The sequence below is a fragment of the Scyliorhinus torazame genome, chromosome 3 (assembly GCF_047496885.1).
Source record: "Scyliorhinus torazame isolate Kashiwa2021f chromosome 3, sScyTor2.1, whole genome shotgun sequence".
NCBI lineage: Eukaryota > Metazoa > Chordata > Chondrichthyes > Carcharhiniformes > Scyliorhinidae > Scyliorhinus > Scyliorhinus torazame.
Genome location: NC_092709.1, coordinates 4,687,156 through 4,710,683, shown reverse-complemented (window position 1 = coordinate 4,710,683; position 23,528 = coordinate 4,687,156).

Sequence of the window (23,528 nt, the reverse complement as noted above, 5' to 3'; positions counted from 1 at the left end):
AGATTCAGATTCCACCGCACTATGGAGCAGCGAGTTCTACAAATTCACCACCCTCTGCGAGAAGTAGTTCCTCCTCATCTCAGTTTTAAATCTACAGCCTCTCAACCTATATCCATGACCTCTCATTCCAGATTGCCCCACAAGGGGGAGCATTTGGTCTACGTTTACTTTATCAATCCCATTTAGTACTTTATACACCTCGATCAGATCCCCTCTCATCCTTCTAAACTCCAGCGAGTATAAACTCAACCTTGAGGTGTTGGGTGCTCTGAGGTACAGACGAACCAACACGGTTGCGATTGGTACAACGCAGTTTTATTCCAACTAACTATTTACACATCTGACTTGGTACTCAGCACGTGGTGACTGCGTGAGTGTCTTGCTAATGAGGTCCTGGCCCTGTGCTGTCTCCAGATGGACTGGCCAGGAGGTGTCGTGTTTCTTGTCTTATACTGTGTCTGCTCTTGTCTGTGATTGGCTGTCGTGTTATGTGTGCTAATTGGTCTGTTGGTCTATCTATCATGATGTGTGTGTTATGATGTATGTTTGAATATCATGACATCCCCCTTTTTTACAAGATTATGTGCCTACGTGGTTATAAATATAAATGTGTCCTGAGTGCAGCTAAAGGTGTGTGTGCGTGATATTTACAGCATGTACATGGGGCTTAACCAAATACAAGGGGCGATGTCAGGTGTGACATGCTAACGAGGTTGTACCATAACAAAAGAAGAACAACGTTGAAATTTGGTCCGGTCAAACGAGGCTTGGAACGATAAAACAGTGACATGTTACAAAACAGTAGTTGCTAAAGTTTGACGTGTGAACATAAGTCCAGTCTAGTAGGTGGGCGACGAATTCGGGTTGACCGCCTCAAGGGTGGGTCGAGAACCACCGGCTGAGGTGCGGCCTGGCCACGGGCGGCGACAGAAGGGGCATGGTCTGTGGCAGCTCTACGAAGTCGCTATCAGGAACCAGTGGAAGACACGGCGTCCGTGTAGGGTCCCGCTGCGAGCGTGGAAGTAGGCGAAGGGCTCGCCGATTGCGCTTACGCACGGATCCATCCGGCATGCGTACCAGGAACGAGCGGGGAGCCACGCGTTGGAGAACTTCGGCAGGTGCTGACCAGCCACCGTCTGGTAGATGAATGCGGACTTTGTCTCCACGGGCCAGGGAGGGAAGATCAGTTGCTCGTATGTCGTACGATCTCTTCTGGCGATCGCGCTGCAGTTGCATCCTATGCAGTACCGGAGCATGGTCTATTGTTGGTGCCAGGATGGAAGGCACAGTGGTTCTGAGGGCGTGACCCATCAGCAGCTGTGCTGGCGAGAGACCCGTGGCTAGCGGGGCCGAGCGATAGGCCAGCAGGGCGAGGTGAAAGTCCGATCCGGCAGCAGCAGCCTTGCAGAGGAGCCGCTTGACGATGTGAACGCCCTTCTCCGCCTTTCCATTGGACTGGGGATGCAGAGGGCTGGACGTCACGTGTGTGAAGCCATACGAGGTGGCAAAGGACGACCATTCATGGCTGGCAAAACAGGGCCCATTGTCCGACATGACAGTCATCGGAATGCCATGGCGAGCAAAGGTGTCTTTGCAGGCCCTGATGACAGCAGACGGCGTCAAATCGTGCAGGCGTATGACTTCTGGGTAGTTTGAGAAGTAGTCAACTATGATGACATAGTCCATGCCGAGCGCGTGAAATAGGTCGACACCCACCTTCGCCCAGGGGGACGTCACCAGCTCATGGGGCAGAAGCGTTTCAGGAGGTTGCGCCGGCTGAAACCTTTGGCAGGTTGTGCAGTTGAGCACCATGTTGGCAATATCGTCACTGATGCCCGGCCAGTATACCGCCTCTCGGGCCCTCCGTCTGCACTTCTCGACCCCCAAGTGGCCTTCGTGTATTTGATCGAGAACCAGCTGGCGCATGCTGTGCGGAATCACAATCCGGTCCAGCTTCAGAAGGACACCATCAATGACGGCCAAGTCGTCTCGGACATTGTAGAACTGCGGGCACTGCCCTTTGAGCCATCCTCCCGTCATGTGGCGCATCACTCGTTGCAGAAGGGGGTCGGCCGTAGTCTCTCGGTGGATACGGGCCAGACTGGAGTCGTCAGCCGGTAGATTTGCCGCTGTCAAAGCCACCTGTGCCTCGACCTGACATACGAACCTCTCCGCATCTGGCGGCGTACTCACTGCTCTGGATAGGGCATCCGCAACGATGAGGTCCTTCCCTGGAGTGTAGACCAGTTGGAAGTCGTACCTCCTGAGTTTAAGTAGGATGCGCTGGAGGCGAGGGGTCATCTCGTTCAGGTCCTTGCTTATTATGCTGACCAGGGGGCGGTGGTCAGTTTCGACCGTGAACCGTGGAAGACCATAGACATAATCGTGGAATTTGTCTAAACCGGTTAGCAAGCCCAGGCATTCTTTTTCGATCTGCGTGTAGCGCTGCTCTGTGGGGGTCATGGCCCGCGATGCATAGGCCACTGGGGCCCTTGACGACGTGTCATCCCGCTGCAGGAGCACTGCTCCAATGCCGGATTGGCTGGCATCAGTTGAGATTTTGGTGGCACGAGAAGTGTCAAAAAACGCCAACAATGGTGCCGTGGTGAGTTTGCGTTTGAGCTCCTCCCATTCCAGCTGGTGTGTGTGTTGCCACTGGAACTCTGTGGATTTTCTGACGAGGTGGCGCAGAGTCGTCGTGTGGGAGGCAAGGTTGGGAATGAACTTCCCCAGGAAGTTGACCATGCCAAGGAAGCGTAGCACTGCCTTCTTGTCGGCCGGCTGCGGCATGGCTGTGATGGCGCTCACCTTGTCTGCATCTGGACGGACCCCTGACCGGGAGATATGGTCCCCCAGGAACTTCAACTCGGTCTGGCCAAAGGAGCACTTGGCTCGGTCGGGGCGCAGGCCGTTTTCCCGTATGCGGGCAGAAACGCGTTGGAGACGATGTATGTGCTCCTGCGGTGTGGTGGACCAGATGATGACATCGTCCACATATACGCGCACCCCTTCGATGCCTTCCATCATCTGCTCCATGATTCTGTGGAAGACCTCGGATGCCGAGATGATGCCAAATGGCATCCGGTTGTAGCAGAACCTGCCGAAAGGGGTGTTGAAGGTGCATAGCTTTCGGCTGGACGGGTCCAGTTGGATCTGCCAAAATCCTTTAGAAGCATCCAGTTTCGTGAATATCTTCGCCTGGGCCATTTCACTGGTGATCTCCTCCCGTTTGGGTATGGGATAATGTTCCCGCATAATGTTATTATTGAGGTCTTTGGGGTCTATACAGATACGGAGCTCGCCGAAGGGCTTCTTGACACACACCATGGAGCTGACCCACGGCGTGGGCTCCGTGACTCTGGATAGGACCCCTTGGTCCTGGAGATCCTGCAGCTGCAGCTTGAGGCGGTCTTTAAGTGGCGCAGGAAACCTGCGAGGTGCGTGAACGACCGGGATGGCATCCGGTTTGAGGCGAATTCGGTAGGTGTATGGCAGTGTTCCCATGCCTTCGAATGCCTCCTGGTTGTGGGCGAGGAGCGATTGGAGCTGTGCGGAAAACTCTGCATCCGGGAAGTCAGACGTGCCGGCTGGAGAGAGAGAGAGAATTTGTTGTACAAGGTGGAGAGCCTTACATGCCTGTGCGCCCAGCAGGGAGTCCTTCGATGAGCCAACTATCTCGAACGAGAGTGTGGCCGTGTGTGTTCTGTGTGTCACCTGGAGCTGGCAGGATCCCATGGCCGAGATAACGTTCCGTTGTAGTCGACCATCTTGCACCGGGATGGCTGGATTGGTGGTCTGACCTTCATGGCATAGAAGGCTGACCATGCTATGAGGTTGGCAGAGGCGCCAGTGTCCAGGCGGAAAGTGATCGGCGATCGGTTGACCGTCAGGGTGGCACACCATTCATCGCCCGGATTGATGGTGTTGACCCGGTTCCCATCAATGACCGCAACCCGGAAGGCGTCTTGGTCATCTGTGTCGTCGATTTGGATGTCCTGATGTGGAGGCTGGATGGTTCGCACGTTCCTGCGAGGTTGTCGGAGATGTGGAAGATCCACAGGTTGAGCCGCTCGACAGTAGGCAGCGTAGTGGCCCATCTTGCCACAGCGTAGGCATTGTCGGGTTTTTGCAGGACATTGCCCTTTTAAATGTGCAGCTCCACAGTTGCCTGACGTCATGGCGTTCATTACGCCACTGCACATGCGCAGTTCGGTCTTGCGTCGGGCGCGCCTGCGCAGCATGTCCCTCAGTGTTGCCGTAGGTTTTGGCGCGCACAAACGCGGGAGGCCTGAAAAAGTGTGCGAAACGGCCGCCCTGGTCCGGGCCGCGGGCCGGGAGAAACTCGATCGCCTGGATGCGTTCGGCGTCGTGGGTGGCCTGGCTTGCCGATTCGATCGCGTGGGACCCCCTCCGTGCCGATTCAGTCGCCTGAAATTGGGCATAGCGGCTGGTCGCATTTTCATGCAGGACACAGGCTTCAACTGCAGATGCTAAGGTCAGGCCTTTAATTTTTAGAAGCTGCTGGCGTAGGCCACTGGAGGCAACGCCAAAAACGATCTGGTCCCGGATCATGGACTCTGAGGTGGTGTCGTAACCGCAGGACTGCGCGAGTATGCGGAGGTGCGTCAGGAAGGACTGAAAGAGCTCATCCTTACCTTGCAGGCGCTGCTGAAAGACATACCTCTCAAAGCTTTCATTGACCTCAACGTTGAAGTGCTGGTCGAGCTTGAGGAGGACTGTGTCATATTTAGATTTGTTCTCGCCTTCCGCGAACACCAAGGAGTTGTATACATCGATGGTGTGCTGACCTGCGGTAGTGAGGAGCATGGCAATCTTTGTTTCGGCCGAGGCGCCCTGTTTTTCGTTGGCTTGCATGAACAGTTCGAATCGCTGCTTGAAGAGCTTCCAATTTGTGGCCAGGTTCCCAGCGACTTGCAACGGCTGCGGTTTGTTGCGGGTGTCCATGGCTCAGGATGGCAGATTTGCCGGTAGGTATCGATTCACTCCTGGTATCGTGAGGTGTTGGGTGCTCTGAGGTACAGACGAACCAACACGGTTGCGATTGGTACAACGCAGTTTTATTCCACCTAACTATTTACAGATCTGACTTGGTACTCAGCACGTGGTGACTGTGTGAGTGTCTTGCTAATGAGGTCCTGGCCCTGTGCTGTCTCCAGATGGACTGTCCACCAGGTGTCGTGTTTCTTGTCTTATACTGTGTCTGCTCTTGTCTGTAATTGGCTGTCGTGTTATGTGTGCTAATTGGTCTGTTGGTCTGTCTACCATTATGTATGTGTTATGATGCATGTTTGAATATCATGACAAACCTGTTTAATCTCTCTTCATACGTCAAACCTTTCATCCCCAGAATCAATCTGCTGAACTTCCTCTAAACTGCCTCCACTGCCACCACATCCTTCCTCAAATCCCAGGTTCGATTCCCGCTTGGGTCACTGTCTGTGCGGAGTCTGCACGTTCTCCCCGTGTCTGCGTGGGTTTCCTCCGGGTGCTCCAGTTTCCTCCCACAAATCCCGAAAGACGAGCTTGTTAGGTAATTTGGACATTCTGAATTCTCCCTCTGTGTGCCCGAACAAGCGCCGGAGTGTGGCGACGAGGGGATTTTCACAGTAACTTCATTGCAGTGTTAATGTAAGCCTACTTGTGACAATAATAAAGATTATTTTTTTTTTAAAGTCTGGTAGCAGCAGAGAATTCTTCAGCAATCTCTGCTTCAGCAGATTGACCAGGGGTCACATTCACACCATCTGGCTGTGTGGGCGATGTTTCCACTGGAGGTAATTCTGTCAGACATGGCACTAGCACATCGATACATGCAGATAGCAGACGGTCTGTGTGTCATCTCCACATCTCCCATTTGTGCTGTTTGGGAGATTGAGCCAGTCTGAGCCAATACAGTTGGACTTCTCGCTGGTGGTATAGCTGCGAACCAACACTCACTCTCCTTGTTTAAACAAGCATCTTCTCAAATTACCCTCTCTTCTCAGGATCGGCGACTGCTGATTGCGTTCTGCTATCGCGGACATCTCCTGCAGTAAGAGTAGATCAAAGATGGTTCTCAGCTCCCCCTTCAGTAACAGTAAAGCTGGGGAGCTCTGAGTAGTTGCGTGTGGTGTGCGATACGTCCCCAAGAAACTGTTTAAGCGGCGATGCAATGAACCTTGGCCATTGGAGGATTTCAGAGTGTGTTTCAAGGACTGGGCAAAGTGCTCGGCTGAGTGGTTCGTGGATGGGCGGTACGGTGCTGACCACGCAGTGCGTTTTTATTTTTAAATATTTTTATTCAAACCAGGGGAAACATAAGCACGTAATCAAACAAAAAACATAACTCAATCCCCATAATTTTACATTTTCTCCCCTTAACACCCCCATACCCTCTTTCCCCCTTCCCCCCTTCGCAACCCACTGGCACTGGTCCTCAAACAGGGACAAGAACAATCATCTCACCAAGAACCCACCCTTTGATCCCCAAAGGACGAATTTAATCTTCTCCCCCAATCAGGCCGGCATCCTCAGCGGCTCCACTGACCTCCACTCCAGTCGAATTCGCCACTGGGCAATCAGCGTTGCAAAAGCCACCACATCAGCCCCCTCCCCTCTGACAGCTCCGACACCCCAGAGGGTGCCGACATCTCCACCCCCACAGCCTTTGTTTCAGATATCGAGCCTCAGAATCCCACCAATCGCGGACATGACCAAAACACGCGGACATGTTTTGCTGACCCCCACCACCTCTCTCACACGTATCCGTTACCTCTGCAAAGAACCCACTCATCCGTGCCCGGGTCATACGGGCCCTATGGACCACCTTGAACTGTATCAAGCCCATCCTGGCACAGGACGATGCTGCATTGACCCGTAACATAATCTCCCTCCACACCCCCATCCCAACTCCATGTCCAGTTCCTGCTCCCACACCTGCTTTACCTGGCAGTGTGCTCCTTACCCACGCACAGGACTGGCACAGTCCGGCTTTTTCCTCTATCTGGGCATCAATTCCTGGCCACCCGAAGTAGCTCCGTGTGAGTTCCTTTAATCAAAATACTCCTTCATGTAATTGTCCCTGTACGCTTTGTCGCAGGTTTGGAGGATTTATTCCCCACAACATTCATCTGTCTTGTGCTGTCAACTCGAGTTTCCTGGAAATGTACGTCTTTAATTCAGGATACATTCCCGCGATCCTCCCCCCCAGCACCATTTCCAGTATCTTCCCCATCACGGGCTCGTTTCTGGTCTGTCGTTGGACTTGAGCTGCAGTCACTGGGATGTGCTCTGCCTGCGAACAATAGAAGATATTTTCACTACTGGGTGATATCTGGCCAGCTGGCAAATGACAATGAATCATCATTAGCATGGCTCTCTGTTTGAGGGTATTTGGTCTGATAGGAATGTGCAGATAATATTAAAGACCATCGGTGAAGTCTGCTTGTTGCCAACAAAGGGGAACCCCAATGTGGCCCAAACATCCCTGTTAAAGGCCTGTGGTCCGTCAACAGTGCGAAGTGACCACCATAGAGGTGTTGGTGAAATTTTCTCAGACCAAAAATAATGCTCAGTGCCTCCTTCCCCAGCTGGGAGTAGTTTGATTCAGCGCCTGTTAAGGTGCGTGACGCAAAAGCTACTGGTCTTGCTTCCCCAGAAGATACATGTGTGACGACACCGCTCCAACCGTACTGTGAAGCATCACAGGCAAGTTGTAATGAACTTCGGGCTGATCTGTATTATTATTATTAGTTTTCAATGCTTCTTTAACTGATTGGTCTGCTGTTTCGCATCCTGGTATCCATTGTTCTGCTTCTTTTATGCACAGCAGATTCTACCTTTGGGAGTGTGATGGAAGGTTCTGGAGACTGCACAGTTGGCTATTTTGCTTAATCTTTAATGAACCTGGAGTCCTTTCATGGACCCGGGTTTACCCTTGTGGTAACCCACTGTTGCACCTGTATTAGGTGATGTAAGGTAGGACCTGTACTACAGGTTCGGCGGTAGTCCCTGCCTGCTGGATCCGCCCAGGAGGCAGGGTATAAATATGCATGTCCTCCAGCCAGCAGCCATTTCGCCAGCTGCTGTGGGAGGCCACACATCTGACAGCAATAAAGCCTCAGTTTGGATTCAACTATCGTCTTTGTCCAATTGATCGTGCCTCAATTTATTGCTATCAGTTTCTAAAGATGGACCTCCGTATCAAACCGGATCGCCTGCAGCTGGATCCGCACTCCAGCAACGCCAGAAAGGACTTCCAGCACTGGCTAGCTTGGTTCGAGATGTATATCAACGCGGCACCAACCCCTGTTCCGGAGGCTCAGAAGATTCAGATTTTATATTCCAGGTTGAGCTGCAAAGTCTTTCCGTTAATCCAGGACGCTCCGAACTACGCCGAAGCCAGGACTCGACTCAAGGACAACTACGCACAGAAAACATACACGCTCTTCGCCAAGCACGCACTCGCCACTCGCTCTCAACTCCCTGGTGAGTCCATAGAAGACTTTTGGCCCTAATCCCACTAGTCCGGGACTGTGACTGTCAGGCCGTTACGGCCAAGGAACACTCAGACCTCCTTATGCGGGACGCTTTAGTGACTGGAATTGGGTCAGATCTCATACGCCAGCGGCTCCTAGAAGGGGCCATGCGCGACCTCGCAGAGACTAAAATGCTAGCGCTCTCCATGACGGTTGCCCTGCGCAACGTCCAGTGCTACACCCCCAGCCGCGCGGCCCACCCCTCCTACACTTTGTGGACCCCACGGCCAGCAGCCCCAGCGGGGGCGCTGCCCACCCAATACGCCTGCGCTGCACGCCAGCCAGCGAACCCCGGGGTCCCCCGATGCTATTTTTGCGGCCAACAAAAGCACCCCCACCAACGCTGCCCGGTCCGCGCTGCGGGAAGAAGGGCCACTTTGCCGCGGTGTGCCAGGCCCGCTCAGTAGCCGCTATCGCCCCCACCCCTCTCGGTCACGGACAATGGGCGCCACCATCCCCCTCCTCAGACCACGTGTGGCCAGTGGGCGCCGCCATCTTCCCCTCCGCGCAACACGTGCGTTCCATGGGCGCCGCCATTTTGTAACCCTCAAGATCTTCGGGCGCCGCCATCTTGTCTACCCCTCAGCACATGGGCACCACCAGCCGCCCCAATACCCGACACCAGCGATGACCAACCAAGACTCACCTCCGTGTCAATCGACCAGTCTCGTCCGCATAACCTGACCAACGCATCCACCAGCGTGAAAGTCGACGGACACGTAACCTCCTGCCTGCTGGACTCTGGGAGCACCAAAAGCTTCATACACCCGGATACGGTAAGGCGCTGCTCCCTCACGATGCACCCCTCCAACCACAAAATCTCCCTGGCTTCCGGATCCCATTGCGTAGCGATCCGGGGGTACTGTACGGCCACGCTCACAGTCCATGGCATAGTATTCAGCAGCTTCCGCCTCTACGTCCTCCCTAACCTCTGCGCTGCACTAATCCTCGGCCTGGACTTCCAGTGCAACCTCCAGAGCCTAACTCTGAAATTCGGTGGGCCCTTACCACCCCTTACTGTGTGCGGCCTCGCGACCCTAAAGGTCGACCCACCTTCCCTCTTTGCCAATCTAACTCCAGATTGCAAACCCGTCGCCACCAGGAGCAGATGGTACAGCACCCAGGACAAGACCTTCATCAGGTCCGAGGTCCAGCGGCTGCTTCGGGAAGGCACCATCGAGGCCAGCAACAGCCCCTGGAGAGCTCAAATGGTAGTAGTTAAAACTGGGGAGAAACACCGAATGGTCGTGGACTACAGCCAGACCATCAACCTGTACACGCAGCTCGACGCGTACCCTCTCCCACGCATATCTGACATGGTTAACCAGATTGCGCAGTACCGGGTCTTCTCAACGGTAGACCTGAAATCCGCCTGCCACCAGCTCCCCTACCTTCACCGCCTTTGAGGCAAACGGCCGCCTATACAACTTCCGTAAGGTCCCCTTTGGCGTCACAAACGGGGCCTCGGTCTTCCAAAGGGAGGAAAGGATTACAAAGATGATTCTGGATAGGAGCAAAAGCAACAGGGTAGTTGTTATGGGGGACTTTAATTTTCCAAATATTGACTGGAAACGCTATAGTTCGAGTACATTAGATGGGTCCGTTTTTGTCCAATGTGTGCAGGAGGGTTTCCTGACACAGTATGTAGATAGGCCAACAAGAGGCGAGGCCCTATTGGATTTGGTACTGGGTAATGAACCAGGACAGGTGTTAGATTTGGAGGCAGGTGAGCACTTTGGTGATAGTGACCACAATTCGATTACGTTTACTTTAGTAATGGAAAGGGATAGGTATATACCGCAGGGCAAGAGTTATATCTGGGGGAAAGGCAATTATGATGCGATGAGGCAAGACTTAGGATACATCAGATGGAGAGGAAAACTGCAGGGGATGGGCACAATGGAAATGTGGAGCTTGTTCAAGGAACAGCTACTGCGTGTCCTTGATAAGTATGTACCTGTCAGGCAGGGAAGAAGTGGTCGAGCGAGGGAACCATGGTTTACTAAAGCAGTCGAAACACCTGTCAAGAGGAAGAAGGAGACTTATGTAAAGGTGAGACATGAAGGTTCAGTAAGGGCGCTCGAGAGTTACAAGTTAGCTAGGAAGGACCTAAAGAGAGAGCTAAGAAGAGCCAGGAGGGGACATGAGAAGTCTTTGGCAGGTAGGATCAAGGATAACCCTAAAGCTTTCTATAGATATGTCAGGAATAATAGAATGACTAGGGTAAGAGTAGGGTCAGTCAAGGACAGTAGTGGGAAGTTGTGCTTGGAGTCCGAGGAGATAGGAAAGGTGCTAAATGAATATTTTTCGTCAGTATTCACACAGGAAAAAGACAATGTTGTCAAGGAGAATACTGAGATTCAGGCTACTAGACTAGAAGGGCTTGAGGTTCATAAAGAGGAGGTGTTAGCAATTCTGGAAAGTGTGACAATAGATAAGTCACCTGGGCCGGATGGGATTTATCCTAGGATTCTCTGGGAAGCTAGGGAGGAGATTGCTGAGCCTTTGGCCTTGATCTTTAAGTCATCTTTGTCTACAGAAATAGTGCCAGAAGACTGGAGGATAGCAAATTTTGTCCCCTTGTTCAAGAAGGGGAGTAGAGATAACCCCGGTAACTATAGACCAGTGAGCCTTACTTCTGTTGTGGGAAAAATCTTGGAAAGGTTTATAAGAGATAGGATGTATAATCAACTGGAAAGGAATAATTTGATTAGAGATAGTCAACACGGTTTTGTGAAGGGTAGGTCGTGCCTCACAAACCTTATTGAGTTCTTTGAGAAGGTGACCAAACAGGTGGATGAGGGTAAAGCAGTTGATGTGGTGTATATGGATTTCAGTAAAGCGTTTGATAAGGTTTCCCATGGTAGGCTACTGCAGAAAATACAGAGGCATGGGATTCAGGGTGATTTAGCAGTTTGGATCAGAAATTGGCTAACTGGAAGAAGACAAAGGGTGGTGGTTGATGGGAAATGTTCAGACTGGAGTCCAGTTACTAGTGGTGTACCACAAGGATCTGTTTTGGGGCCACTGCTGTTTGTCATTTTTATAAATGACCTGGAGGAGGGCGTAGAAGGATGGGTGAGTAAATTTGCAGATGACACTAAAGTCGGCGGAGTTGTGGACAGTGCGGAAGGATGTTACAAGTTACAGAGGGACATAGATAAGCTGCAGCGCTGGGCTGAGAGGTGGCAAATGGAGTTTAATGCAGAAAAGTGTGAGGTGATTCATTTTGGAAGGAATAACAGGAAGACAGAGTACTGGGCTAATGGTAAGATTCTTGGCAATGTGGATGAGCAGAGAGATCTCGGTGTCCATGTACATAGATCCCTGAAAGTTGCCACCCAGGTTGAGAGGGTTGTTAAGAAGGCGTATGGTGTGTTAGCTTTTATTGGTAGAGGGATTGAGTTTCGGAGCCATGAGGTCATGTTGCAGCTGTACAACACTCTGGTGTGGCCGCATTTGGAGTATTGCGTGCAATTCTGGTCGCCGCATTATAGGAAGGATGTGGAAGCATTGGAAATGGTGCAGAGGAGATTTACCAGAATGTTGCCTGGTATGGAGGGAAGATTTTATGAGGAAAGGCTGAGGGACTTGAGGCTGTTTTTGTTAGAGAGAAGAAGGTTAAGAGGTGACTTAATTGAGGCATACAAGATGATCAGAGGATTGGATGGGGTGGACAGTGAGAGCCTTCTTCCTCGGATTGTGATGTCTGGCACGAGGGGACGTAGCTTTAAATTGAGGGGAGATAGATATAAGACAGATGTCAGAGCACATTCTCCCCGTGTCTGCGTGCGTCTCACCCCCACAACCCAAAGATGTGCAGGTTAGGTGGATTGGCCACGCTAAATTGCCCCTTAATTGGAAAAAGAAAATGAATTGGGTACTCTAAATTATTTTTAAAAACTTCCCTTAAATAAATGGTTTAGTTAATAATGTTGAATAAGACAATCGTAGCAGCTTGTGATGCAAGAATTGTTTTTTCTCTGCCCCACTCTACCTCCGTATCTTACTCTACTGCACGTGATGAGCTCAACAGCCTGAACTCCTCAAGGGTGCCGGTTTACATTTAACATTTTCTTTAAAAAAAATTTGTGCCCAACAAGCTTACCGGTGTGATCCAGATGTGGGGCGCCATCGCTGACCTATTGTTGACCTGCCTCAAATTCGACTGTCGAAAGCTTCAATTTGCTTTTTCTCTTTGGAATATACATTTTCTGATTCCTTTCTCGTCGCCAGTTTTCTTTTTATCTTGTTGTGTTTTGCGCTTGCAGGATTAGAGAAAGGAATGTTGAAGCACGTGGGTTGAACGCAACAAGCGACAGAGGTTTATTAGATGGCTGTGAACTGTACAAAAGCTTGATCTAGACTGAAGCTAAGTCCACGAAATAGCCAATGACATCACAAGCTATTATGTGAATGGACTCTTAAAGTGACCACACAACAACGTACATATAAAACACTGAGGTCATGGCAGACGCTCTAGAAATGCAAGGGTTATTTTCTTTGTGTGTGAAAGTTCGATTGTGCATATGAACATTCAATCACTTTATCCCCTTGTCAGGTTTAGAGATGGGAATGAATATTAGTGCATACCTATTAACTTCCATTCAATTAATATCTACTTCTACCTTGTGGAGTTTGCACATTCTCTCCGTGTCTGCGTGGGTCTCACCCCCATACCACAAAGATTGCAGGGTAGGTGGATTGGCCGTGTTAAATTACCCCTTAATTGGAAATCATTTTAAAAATCTACTTCTAAACCAAAATTCTGCTTGGCTGAGTGGGCAGAACCCTTCTCTCTGAGTCAGACATGGATTGACTTCAAACCACATTCCAACACCACAGTTCAGAATCAAGAATTCCAGTGTTAGAAATGACAAACTTCAGGTAAAACATCAGCCAGACACGGTTCTGCACGTTCAGCTTGATCTTAAAGATTTTATGACAACTATTTGGGAGAAGAGCAGGGAGTTTACTGTCAATTGGCCTAACCAACCTCTCGGCACATAGACAACCGATCAATATTGCTGCGTGCCTCTTGGCTGCTGAGTTCGCCTTACATCATTCCAATAACTACCCATTATTACTCACGTTGTTCTCCAGGACAAACTGCCACCAGACTTTCCAGATGTATGACCAAACTGAAATTCCCAGCATCAGATCCACAAAATAATAACAGCGAGAAATGAACTTTATAATCAAAGCAGAGACCATCAAAGCAAGAAGGTGATGCTAAACCTTGATAAGCCACTGGTAAACACTGGAGTATTGCGTCTAATTCTGGTCACCACACTGTAGGAAGGATGTCAGGGCCTTGGGGAAGGTGCGGAGGAGATTTACTGGAAATGTTCCAGGGATGAGGGACTTCAGGTACACGGAGAGACGGGAGAAACTGGGATTGTTCTGCTCAGAGCAGAGGAGGTTAAGAAGGGGATTTCTTTTTAAAATTTTAAAATAAATTTAGAGTACCCAATTCATTTTTTCCAATTAATTGGTAATTTAGCGTGGCCAATCCACCTACCCTGCACAATCTTTTGGGTTGTGGGGGTGAGACCCATGCAAACATGGGGAGAATGTGCAAACTCCACACGGACAGTGACCCAGAGCCGGGATCGAACCTGGGACCTCGGTGCCGTGAGGCCGCAGTGCTAACCCACTGCACCACCGTGCTGCCCAAGAAGGGGATTTAATGGAGGCGTTCACAATCAACTGTATGAAGGGGTTTGTTGGATAAACCATTAATAATTGCGAAGCAGTTTCGATTTCACCGAAGGAATCAAAAGGGGAGAATATAGCTCAGACTGTTTCATCCCGTTTGTGTCGGGAGGATCAGTAACCAGAGGTTACAAATTTAGCACCCGGTTTCCCTGGGTTTCTGTGGCTATGACTCATCTTTGGTTCTCACTCCACAGTATAAATATTTCCCACTTTCTCTGTCTTTTAGCTTTGACAAAGAGTCATCGGACTCGAAACGTTCGCTCTTTTCTCTCCCTCCAGATGCTGCCAGACCTGCTGAGATTTTCCAGCATTTTCTCTTTCGTTACAAATTTATGATATTTGGCAGAAGGACCAGAGGGGAGATGGGGAGAGGATTGTTTACACAGTGAGTTACTGTGATGTGGAAAGTGCTGTCTGAAACCGCAGCAAATAGGAAGGCAATCTCAATATTAGCTTTCAAAAGGGAATTGAATAAATACTTGAAAAGGGAAAAGTTTGCAGGGCTACGGAGAAAAAGCAGAGTAGCGGGGGGGTGGGGGGGGGGAGGCTAAATTAAAACAGAACATTTTGGAAACATTCAGCAGGTCTGGCAGCATCTGTGGAGAGAGAATGATTTGGGGTCAGAGATGTTTCATGAGAACTGGAAAAAGTTAGAGATGCAACAGGTTTTAAGAAAGCACAGAGGCAGGGAAAGAGGGAGGGAGGAAAGAACAAAACGGGAAAAAAAGCATGAGCGTGTTGTTAGGAATGGGTTAACAGACCTTCCAATTAAATCCTAATTTGATGTTAATTATCCAATAGAAGTCACTGATATGTCAAGAGGTTACAGGTGGCACTGTTTGTTGGTGGAGATTTGTGTGTGAAGTTGGATCTAAGAATTAAAGATGTTTTGTGGAGAGACAGAACTCTTGTTTCTTGACACTACAACAACCCAGAAACTTCAACATGTTTGGAAGGCATAAAATGACAAAAAGGATGATGGTGCAAAGTGTAAGGTGATTGTAATGGAACAAGTAAAGAAACAAAAGATTGGTCCAGAAATGTATCTGGGAACAGCTGTATCATTGCCAACAGTGGCTGTCAAATAAATGGTGAGATTTGAAATGATTGAAATCAATGTTGGGTCCTGGAAGGTATAAGATGCTGATTCGAAAGATCTGGGCGCGATTCTCTGCTCCCGCGCCGTTTCAGAGAATCGCCTGGGTTGCCAAATTTTCCCGCGACGCACTCCCGCGATACACGGAAGTGGCCAGGTCGACACAATCGCGTTTTGCGTGGCGCGGTCCAGTGAATCGCCCGAGACAGCCAAACTGGCGATTCACCGGTACCCCCGCGATTCTCCGGCCCGGATGGGCCGAGCGGCCTGCCCAAAACAGCGGGTTCCCCCCGGCGCCGTCCACACCTGGTCGCTGCCGGCAGGAACAGCGCGGGAACGCGGGGGGGGGGGGGGAGGAGGGGGCATCCTGCACCGGGGGGGGGCCCTCAAATGGGGTCTGGCCCGCGATCGGTGCCCACCGATCGTCGGGTCAGCCACTCTGAAGGAGGACCTCCTTTCTTCCGCAGCCCCGCAAGATCCGTCGGATATCTTCTTGCGGGGCGGACTCGGGGAGGACGGCAACCACGCATGTGCGGGCCGCGTCATGTGTGCAGCGCCGCCTTTACGCGGCGCCAAGGCCTGGAGCGCGTAAATGACGCGGCGTCGCTCCTAGCCCATTATCGGGCCCTGAATCGGTCGGGATGGGGCCATTTCGTGCCGTCGTGAAACTCGACGGCGTTCACCACGGCGCGAACACTCTGCCTCCATTTCAGAGAATCGCGCCCCTGTTTCTGGAGTTTCCATTGAACGTCACTGGCACAATGTAGGAGGTTGAGGACAGTGAAGTATTAGTGGGGCAGGTGACCAGAAGCTCAGGGTAGACTGAATGGAGATATTTCATACTGATATCTCTCTCACTGAGCTAACACAGACTGGAAGGGCTGAATAACCACTGTATGATTCGCTGAGCTCTTGAGTGTACAATGGTGTGTGTTCATGTGAGTTCACTATTTGACAATGGGGCTGGGGTATGGGTTTGAATGATTAGGACTTCTGCTGGAATTCAAAGATTCACAGCAGTTGATTAAATAGGCAAGCTTCTTTCGCAATGAGGTAATTTCTTTTTAAAATTTAGTATCCAATTATTTTTTCCAATTTAGCGTGGCCAATCCACCTACCCTGCACATCTTTGGGGGTGTGTGGGTGAGAGCCAGAAAGACATGGAATGTGTAAGCTCCACACGGACAGTGACCCAGGGCCAGGATTGAACCTGGATCCTTGGTGCTGTGAGGCAGCAGTGCTAACCACGGTGCCACCATGCCACCCACCAGCAATGGGGCAGCACGGTAGCATAGTGGCTAGCACAGTTGCTTCACAGCTCCATGGTCCCAGGTTCGATTCCCAGCTTGGGTCACTGTCTGGGTGGAGTCTGCACATCCTCCCCGTGTGTGCGTGGGTTTCCTCCGGGTGCTCCGGTTTCCTCCCACAGTCCAAAGATGTGCAGGTTAGGTGGATTGGCCATGATAAATTGCCCTTGGTGTCCAAAAAGGTTAATTGGGGTTACTAGGTTCAGGGGGATGGGATGGAGGAGGTGTGTGCTTGAGTAGGGTGCTCTTTCTAAGGGGTGGTGCAGACTTGATGGGCCGAATGGCCTCCTTCTGTACTGTAAATTCTATGATGATGAGATAATGATGAAATGACCTGTTTCAGTGAAATTCAAGGATTGGGAAATACGCGGAGAAAGGACTGAGGAGGAGGGTGTTTGTGTGGGTGAATTAGAGAAAAAGAAATCCGAGAGGAAAATAAAATATTAGGTTGAGACAGAGAGAGAAAAAACAGACAAAGTAAACATAATAAAAAATGTTAAATTAAAATCTTGACATTTTAAATATCTTCCTGAATTATTCAAAATCTGACGGAATTGGACTCCACACTTGTACTCGTTGATATTCAGTGTCAGAGAGGTGGATGGATGGAAGTCATTAACTTTTCACCCATTGATAAAATAGGATGTCAACTTGTAATAATGAAATGTAACTTCCTGTGGTGTGGTTAATGGGCTATTAATGAGCAAATACAGCAAGTTCCTAAAAAAAATCATAGAAGGCTGAGGGTGAGGAGCTATTTAGTTAATGGGATGTGTTGCAATTCTGGGGATAACTTTTGGATATTGACACATCTTCTCCTGGTCTGAAGTTGGTGTTTTCTCTACTCCGAACTCCATGAGCATCACCATCACTTTGCTGGCAAATTGTAGCCTCAGATCCCCTCCTTTGTGTGAAGATGTGTACCCTGCCATCCGTCCTCAACCTGCCATTTGCCTCTTATGCTTTTGTCCAGCAGTGACATGGTGCTCCGGAATTAAGCCGCAGTGAGATTTAAATGCATGACCCCCCCACCCCCTCCCCGCAGGAGGAGGGGGGGGCACCACGTTGTACCCGACCCACATGGGCACCACACCCCCTTGCGAGCTGCCATGACCTGGTGCCCAGTGCCCCGCCCGTGTAATAATGTTGCCAACATCTGCGCCTCTTGCTGCTGACCGCCCGCCCCCCCCGCCCCCCGCCCCCCCCCGCCCCCCGCCCCGCCCCCCCGCCCGCCCCGCCCCCCCGCCACCCCCGCCCCGCCCGCCCCGCCCCCCCCGCCGGCCCGCCCCCCCGCCGCCCCGCCCCCCCCGCCCCGGCCCGCCCCCCCCCCGGCCCGCCCCCCCCCCCCGGCCCGCCGCCCGCCGCCCCGCCCCCCCGCCCCCCCCCGCCCGCCCCCAACACGGAGGACAAGGACTCTGGACAGTGACGGACAGAGGACGGGGACTCTGGACAGTGACGGACAGAGGACGGGGACTCTGGACAGTGACGGACAGAGGACGGGGACTCTGGACAGTGACGGACAGAGGACGGGGACTCTGGACAGTGACGGACAGAGGACGGGGACTCTGGACAGTGACGGACAGAGGGCGGGGACTCTGGACAGTGACGGACAGAGGACGGGGACTCTGGACAGTGACGGACAGAGGACGGGGACTCTGGACAGTGATGGACAGAGGACGGGGACTCTGGACAGTGACGCAGAGAGGACGGCCAGACAGATGGTGGACAGATGGTGGACAGACCGGACAATGCACCTCACATGGGCCGGGGACAACGTCCACTGGTCCAAGGCTTGATCCAGGAGACCCCAGACCTGGGGTCCGATGAGGACATAGACCTTGCGTCACTGCTGTCACCCATACCCTCCACCATCACAGATACACTCACCTCGGTTGGGCACATTAGTGATGGGGCTTCTGGGACACTGACTGGTGCGCACCACACAGCCGAACCGGTGCAACAGGTGGAGGTAGGAGCAGCCGAGGGGCTGGACGGTTGGAGGGCAGCCCAGGCCCAGCACCCAGCTGCTGCCCAGACAGTTCCCGGGTTCCTGGACTTGCCAGACCCACCCACAGACCCGATGCGTTTGGAAACCCAGTGACAACAGGGTGACGGCCGCCTGCCAGCATCCGCAGACGCAGTTAGAGGAGTCCATCTGTGTCCAGGAGCAGGGAATGGTGCCAGCCATGGCTGCCACCCAGGCTGACACCGCACGCGTGGCGTCCGCAGTGGAGGCAATGGGGGCAACGGTTTCGGCCATGGGTCAGGCTCTTCAGGGAGTGGGGCTTAGTGTGCATGCGTCATCCGTGGCCCAGGACAGGGCTGCCCTCTCACAGGCAGCCATGTCCCAGAGCCAGCTGGACATTGTCGCCGCGCTCCGGGGTCTGGCCCAGTCTCAGCAGGCCATGGCCCTGTCCCAGCAGGCCATGGCCCAGTCCCAGCAGGCCATGGCCCAATCCCAGCAGGCCATGGCCCAGTCTCAGCAGGTCCTGGCCCAGTCTCAGCAGGCCATGGTCCAGTCTCAGCAGGCCATGGCCCAGTCTCAGCAGGCCATGGGCCAGTCTCAGCAGGTCATGGCCCAGTCTCTGCAGGCCATGGCCCAGTCTCTGCAGGCCATGGCCCAGTCTCAGCAGGCCATGGCCCAGTCCCAGCAGGCCATCGCTGAGAACATCAGCGGCCTTGCACACATGCTGGATGGTGTCGCACAAGCCCAGCGGGAGGTAGCGATGTCCCTGACAGGGATCGTGCACTCCCTGAGCTCCATTGCTGGGAATGTTTAGATCCTGGTCGATGCCGCAGTGGGCCTCTAGGACTGGCAGCGCCAGGTGTCGGTGGTGCCACGGCGCTTGTCTCCGCTTGCACCACCGTCCCATAGTGAGGGCCGGGGGCCACCGGGCTCCCCGAGGGGGGAGGAGGAGGTTCTGGGGCCCATCCCGGTGACTCCAGCAAGAGAGGTCCCGGAACATTCGGACTTCCCCCATTCCGTCCCTGGTGCATCTGGTGGACAGCGGGCAGAACAGGGTGGCACCATGCCATCCAGCACGCCCACCGAGCAGCCTGGCCCATCCAAGCCGGGCCGCCCCAGGAAACGCGCGCCGACGGGGAGCCACGTTGCAGGGCAGGAGTCTCAGCAGTCCCCACTCCTGCTGTACCGTCTGGGGAAACACCAAAGCGGAGTGATAAGGCAAAGAAGTTCGACACGTAGTGGGTTGGCACGGGTTCAGGGCACAGCTTAGTTATAGGGGCTAGGGCACTTGTATGTGAATGTCACGATTAAAGTCACTGTTACACCAAACCTAGATGCCTCTGTGCTATGTCCGGTACCCGAGGGGTTGTGAAGGGGACCGAGTGGCGCTGGGGGTCGAAGTTCGGTACAACGGTGAGGCTGGGTGTGTGTTCCCCCCCCCAACCCCCCCGTCGTCCTCGGAACACCGCCGCCAGCTACCCCACATGGCCACGTGATGGCGTGTCCGTGACGCATACAGGGACCACCCAGGTGGAGGGTGTAGCTGTGGCCATGAGTCAGACATTGTCTTAACGATCCGGAGCTCACAGCTCATCGCAGAGCAGGTTGTCATCATTCAACATGGCACTGATCACACCCGCTTACACAAGCCACTGTGCAAGACCACCCCGCTGTGCCGCAGGTGCTGTGAAAGTGGTGGTGTGGGAGCTCGGGTTGTCGGATGGTGCGGGAGGTGGGGAGGGTGCTGGGTGGTGGGTTTGGGCGGAACGTTGGTGCAAGTCCCTCGCTCAGCGATGCCCTCCCCCTAGTGTGTGAAACGAGCGGCGATCAACGCCTCGCGTGCTCGCTCGCCAAGCCGGTGGTGTCGTGCAGCCTCCCGGCCATATCCAGCCCCCATGTCGGGTCTGTGCCCGCCCCCCCCCCCCCCATCCCATCCTCCTCCTCCTCCTCATGCCCAGATGTGTCGCCCTCACTGGGCTCCCCCTGTGCCTCCTCCTCCAGGACATCGCCCCTCTGCTGGGCTGTGTTGTGCAGCACGCAGCAGACAACAACTATGCGGCCGACCCTCTCTGAATGGTACTGGGGGGCCCCTCCAGAGCGGTCCAGGTACCGGAAGCACATCTTCAAGAGGCCGAAGCACCTCTCCACAACACCCCTGGTTGCTGCAAGGGCCTCATTGTCGCGGGTCTCCGTGTTGGTCTGTGGCCTCCGTATAGGCGTCGTCAGCCACGACCGCAAAGGGTAACCCCTGTCGGCCAGCAACCAGCCCCTTAGTCGGGGGGGGGGGGGGTTGTCCCTCAAACATGGCGGGGATGTAAGATTGCGCCAGTATAAAGGCATCATGCACACTGCCGGAGTACTGGGCACACACGTGCATAATCTGCATGCGGTGGTCGCAGACCATCTGAATGCTCATGGAGTAGGTCCCCTTTTTGTTGATGAACACGTCCCTGTTCTCCGATGGTGGACGCATGGCGACGTGCTCCCCGTCAACCACCCCCTGGACCATCGGTATCCTGGCCACGGAGGCGAATCCCGCTGCCCGGGCATCCTTGTGTGCGTGGCCTCTGGAAACTGGGTGTACCGGTCGGCGATGGCATACAGGGCGTCGGTGACTGCTCGGATGCACCGGTGCACCGATGACTGAGATACCGGCCAGGTCCCCGCTCGGCGCCTGGAACGACCCCGTTGTGTAGACGTTGAGGGCTACCGTCACCTTGACGGTCACCGGGATAGCATGTCCTCTTTCCCCCCCCCCCCCCACGCCGTTCCACGTGGTGCCAGGTGTGCCATGAGGTGTCATATATGTCGATGGTCTCCCTGTCATAATATCCACTCATGTATATAATGAGATGCAGACAGGCAGTGATTGACACACAAGCTAACCGATGAACACACACGACACAGAACAACCAATCACCAGACAGGACACTACCTCTATAAAACACACAAGGCATTAAGACTCCCTCTCTTTTCGCAGGATACAGCTACAGAGATAGTTAGAGTGCACAAGGCCGTGAGCACCGTCTCCATGTGACAGAGAGCTAGTCTGGTCAAGACAGACAGAGGTTATCAGTTTAGGTTAATTGAGTGTCAACCCACAGCAGATTATGTACAGCAACCAGCAATAAAACAGTGTTGGCCCATCTCCTGTGTCGGAAGTCTCACTGCATCCAGTTGCAGTCAATGTTAAACCAACTCAGATAACACATCACTCCCTACTCATCCGGAGTCCCCTCCTGCTCGCCTGTCCCGCAGGTCCCCGGACGACATGCAGTCAGGGTAGACTCGAGGCCTCATGGGCGCCTCCGGCACCTCGGCACCACCACCTGCTCCTCCTCCCCCTGCGCCCCATCAAGATCCGAATCTTCATCCTGTGCCTCCCTGACGATGTGGTGGTCATCGTCCCCCCTCCGCCTCCTCCTGCACCTGTCGGGCGGGCGGGCGGGTGGGCCTGCAAGCCTGAGCGGGTGGCACGGGGCCTTCTGCAGCCAGTCCCTCTGCTGCAGCCGCCGCTGCCGCAGCTGCTCCGAGCCGCCTGGGTCGACGCTGCCGGGGGGAACATCGCTGGCTGGTGCGCAAACATGACGATCTGCAGGAGGGGGGGGGGGGAGATACAACATGTTTAACGATGGCGCTTTGACACCTCGACAGCCAGGTGCCATGGATACACGTGTTCCCTGGTTGCTTGGTCTCGCTACAGACTCGCAGGCACCCTGACCCCTGCCCACAGTCTCCGTCCACCGCCCAGTTTACCCCGTCCCTCCTCATTGCGCCACTGTGGGCTGGCCGTGCCCTCACAGGGACTGGGTGTTGCGGCTCCTGTATGTGAGGGGGGGTGTGGCCGCGCGGGATGGCAGCACCAGTGGCCTTTGCCCATCAGCATGACCTCAACTTGCAAGCGTGTTTTCGCCACCATCCTGCCACGGCCGTCTGGCATGTCGCTCCTGCGGAAACCCCCCCCCACAAGCATGGCATCCTCCAACCCCCCCCCCCCTCACCTGCCAGCACCGGCTGTGGACGCCACAACATGCTGCCTCCGAGAACGCGGGCCGCTCACCTCCTCACTCCGCATCGCCAGCCAGCACGACTGGCTGACAAATCTATTTAGCCGGGGTGAATGGCGTGACCTGGGCCCATCCGAGCCGCTGAATAGCGGGGGGCCCGGAGAATCACCATACTTAGCACCTCGGACGATTCTCCGGCAGGCGCGGCGCCGACCTCGAAGACGCCGTTCTCGCCGGTTGGAGAATGGTGGGACGGCGTCGGAACGGCGTCGCGTGAAAAACCGGCGCAAACGGCGATTTCCCAAACGGCACGGGAGAATCGCGCCCAGGCTTCCTGGGATTGGCTGCCCACAATATTGTTACACTGACAATAACCAAGCATCACGTGCAGATACAAACAGGCAACACTTCAACCTTTCATGAGGCCACAATGGAAATCTAGTTCCCTTTGATCGCTTCTCTCCATCATTGTGGTACCGTGCCTCTGTCAATCAGGCTCAATAATCAGGCCTTGGGGAGTGGGAAGAATGTTCTGCCAGTATGTTGTTGCAACGTTCAATTGCAGTTACATTGAGCATTTCATGAAATAAAAGATGTTTCTCACGTTTATCAATGTCACCAGGGCAACAATGAAAAAATATAACTAACTTTTTTTGATTGACTCTTTTCCCCACCTCCAACTATTTTCCTTTCTGTTCTCCGTGGGATGCGGAATTTGGGAATCAACATTTGGGAGTTGTGACATTGCCATAAATGTAAAGAACTGCAAGGGTTAATGTAATGTCTAAATCAACCACTAGAGGGAGCTAGATGTACAACTACTGGGGGCTGGTTTAGCTCAGTGGGCTAGACAGCCGGTTTGTGATACAGGACAAGGCCAGCAGCGCGGGTTCAGTT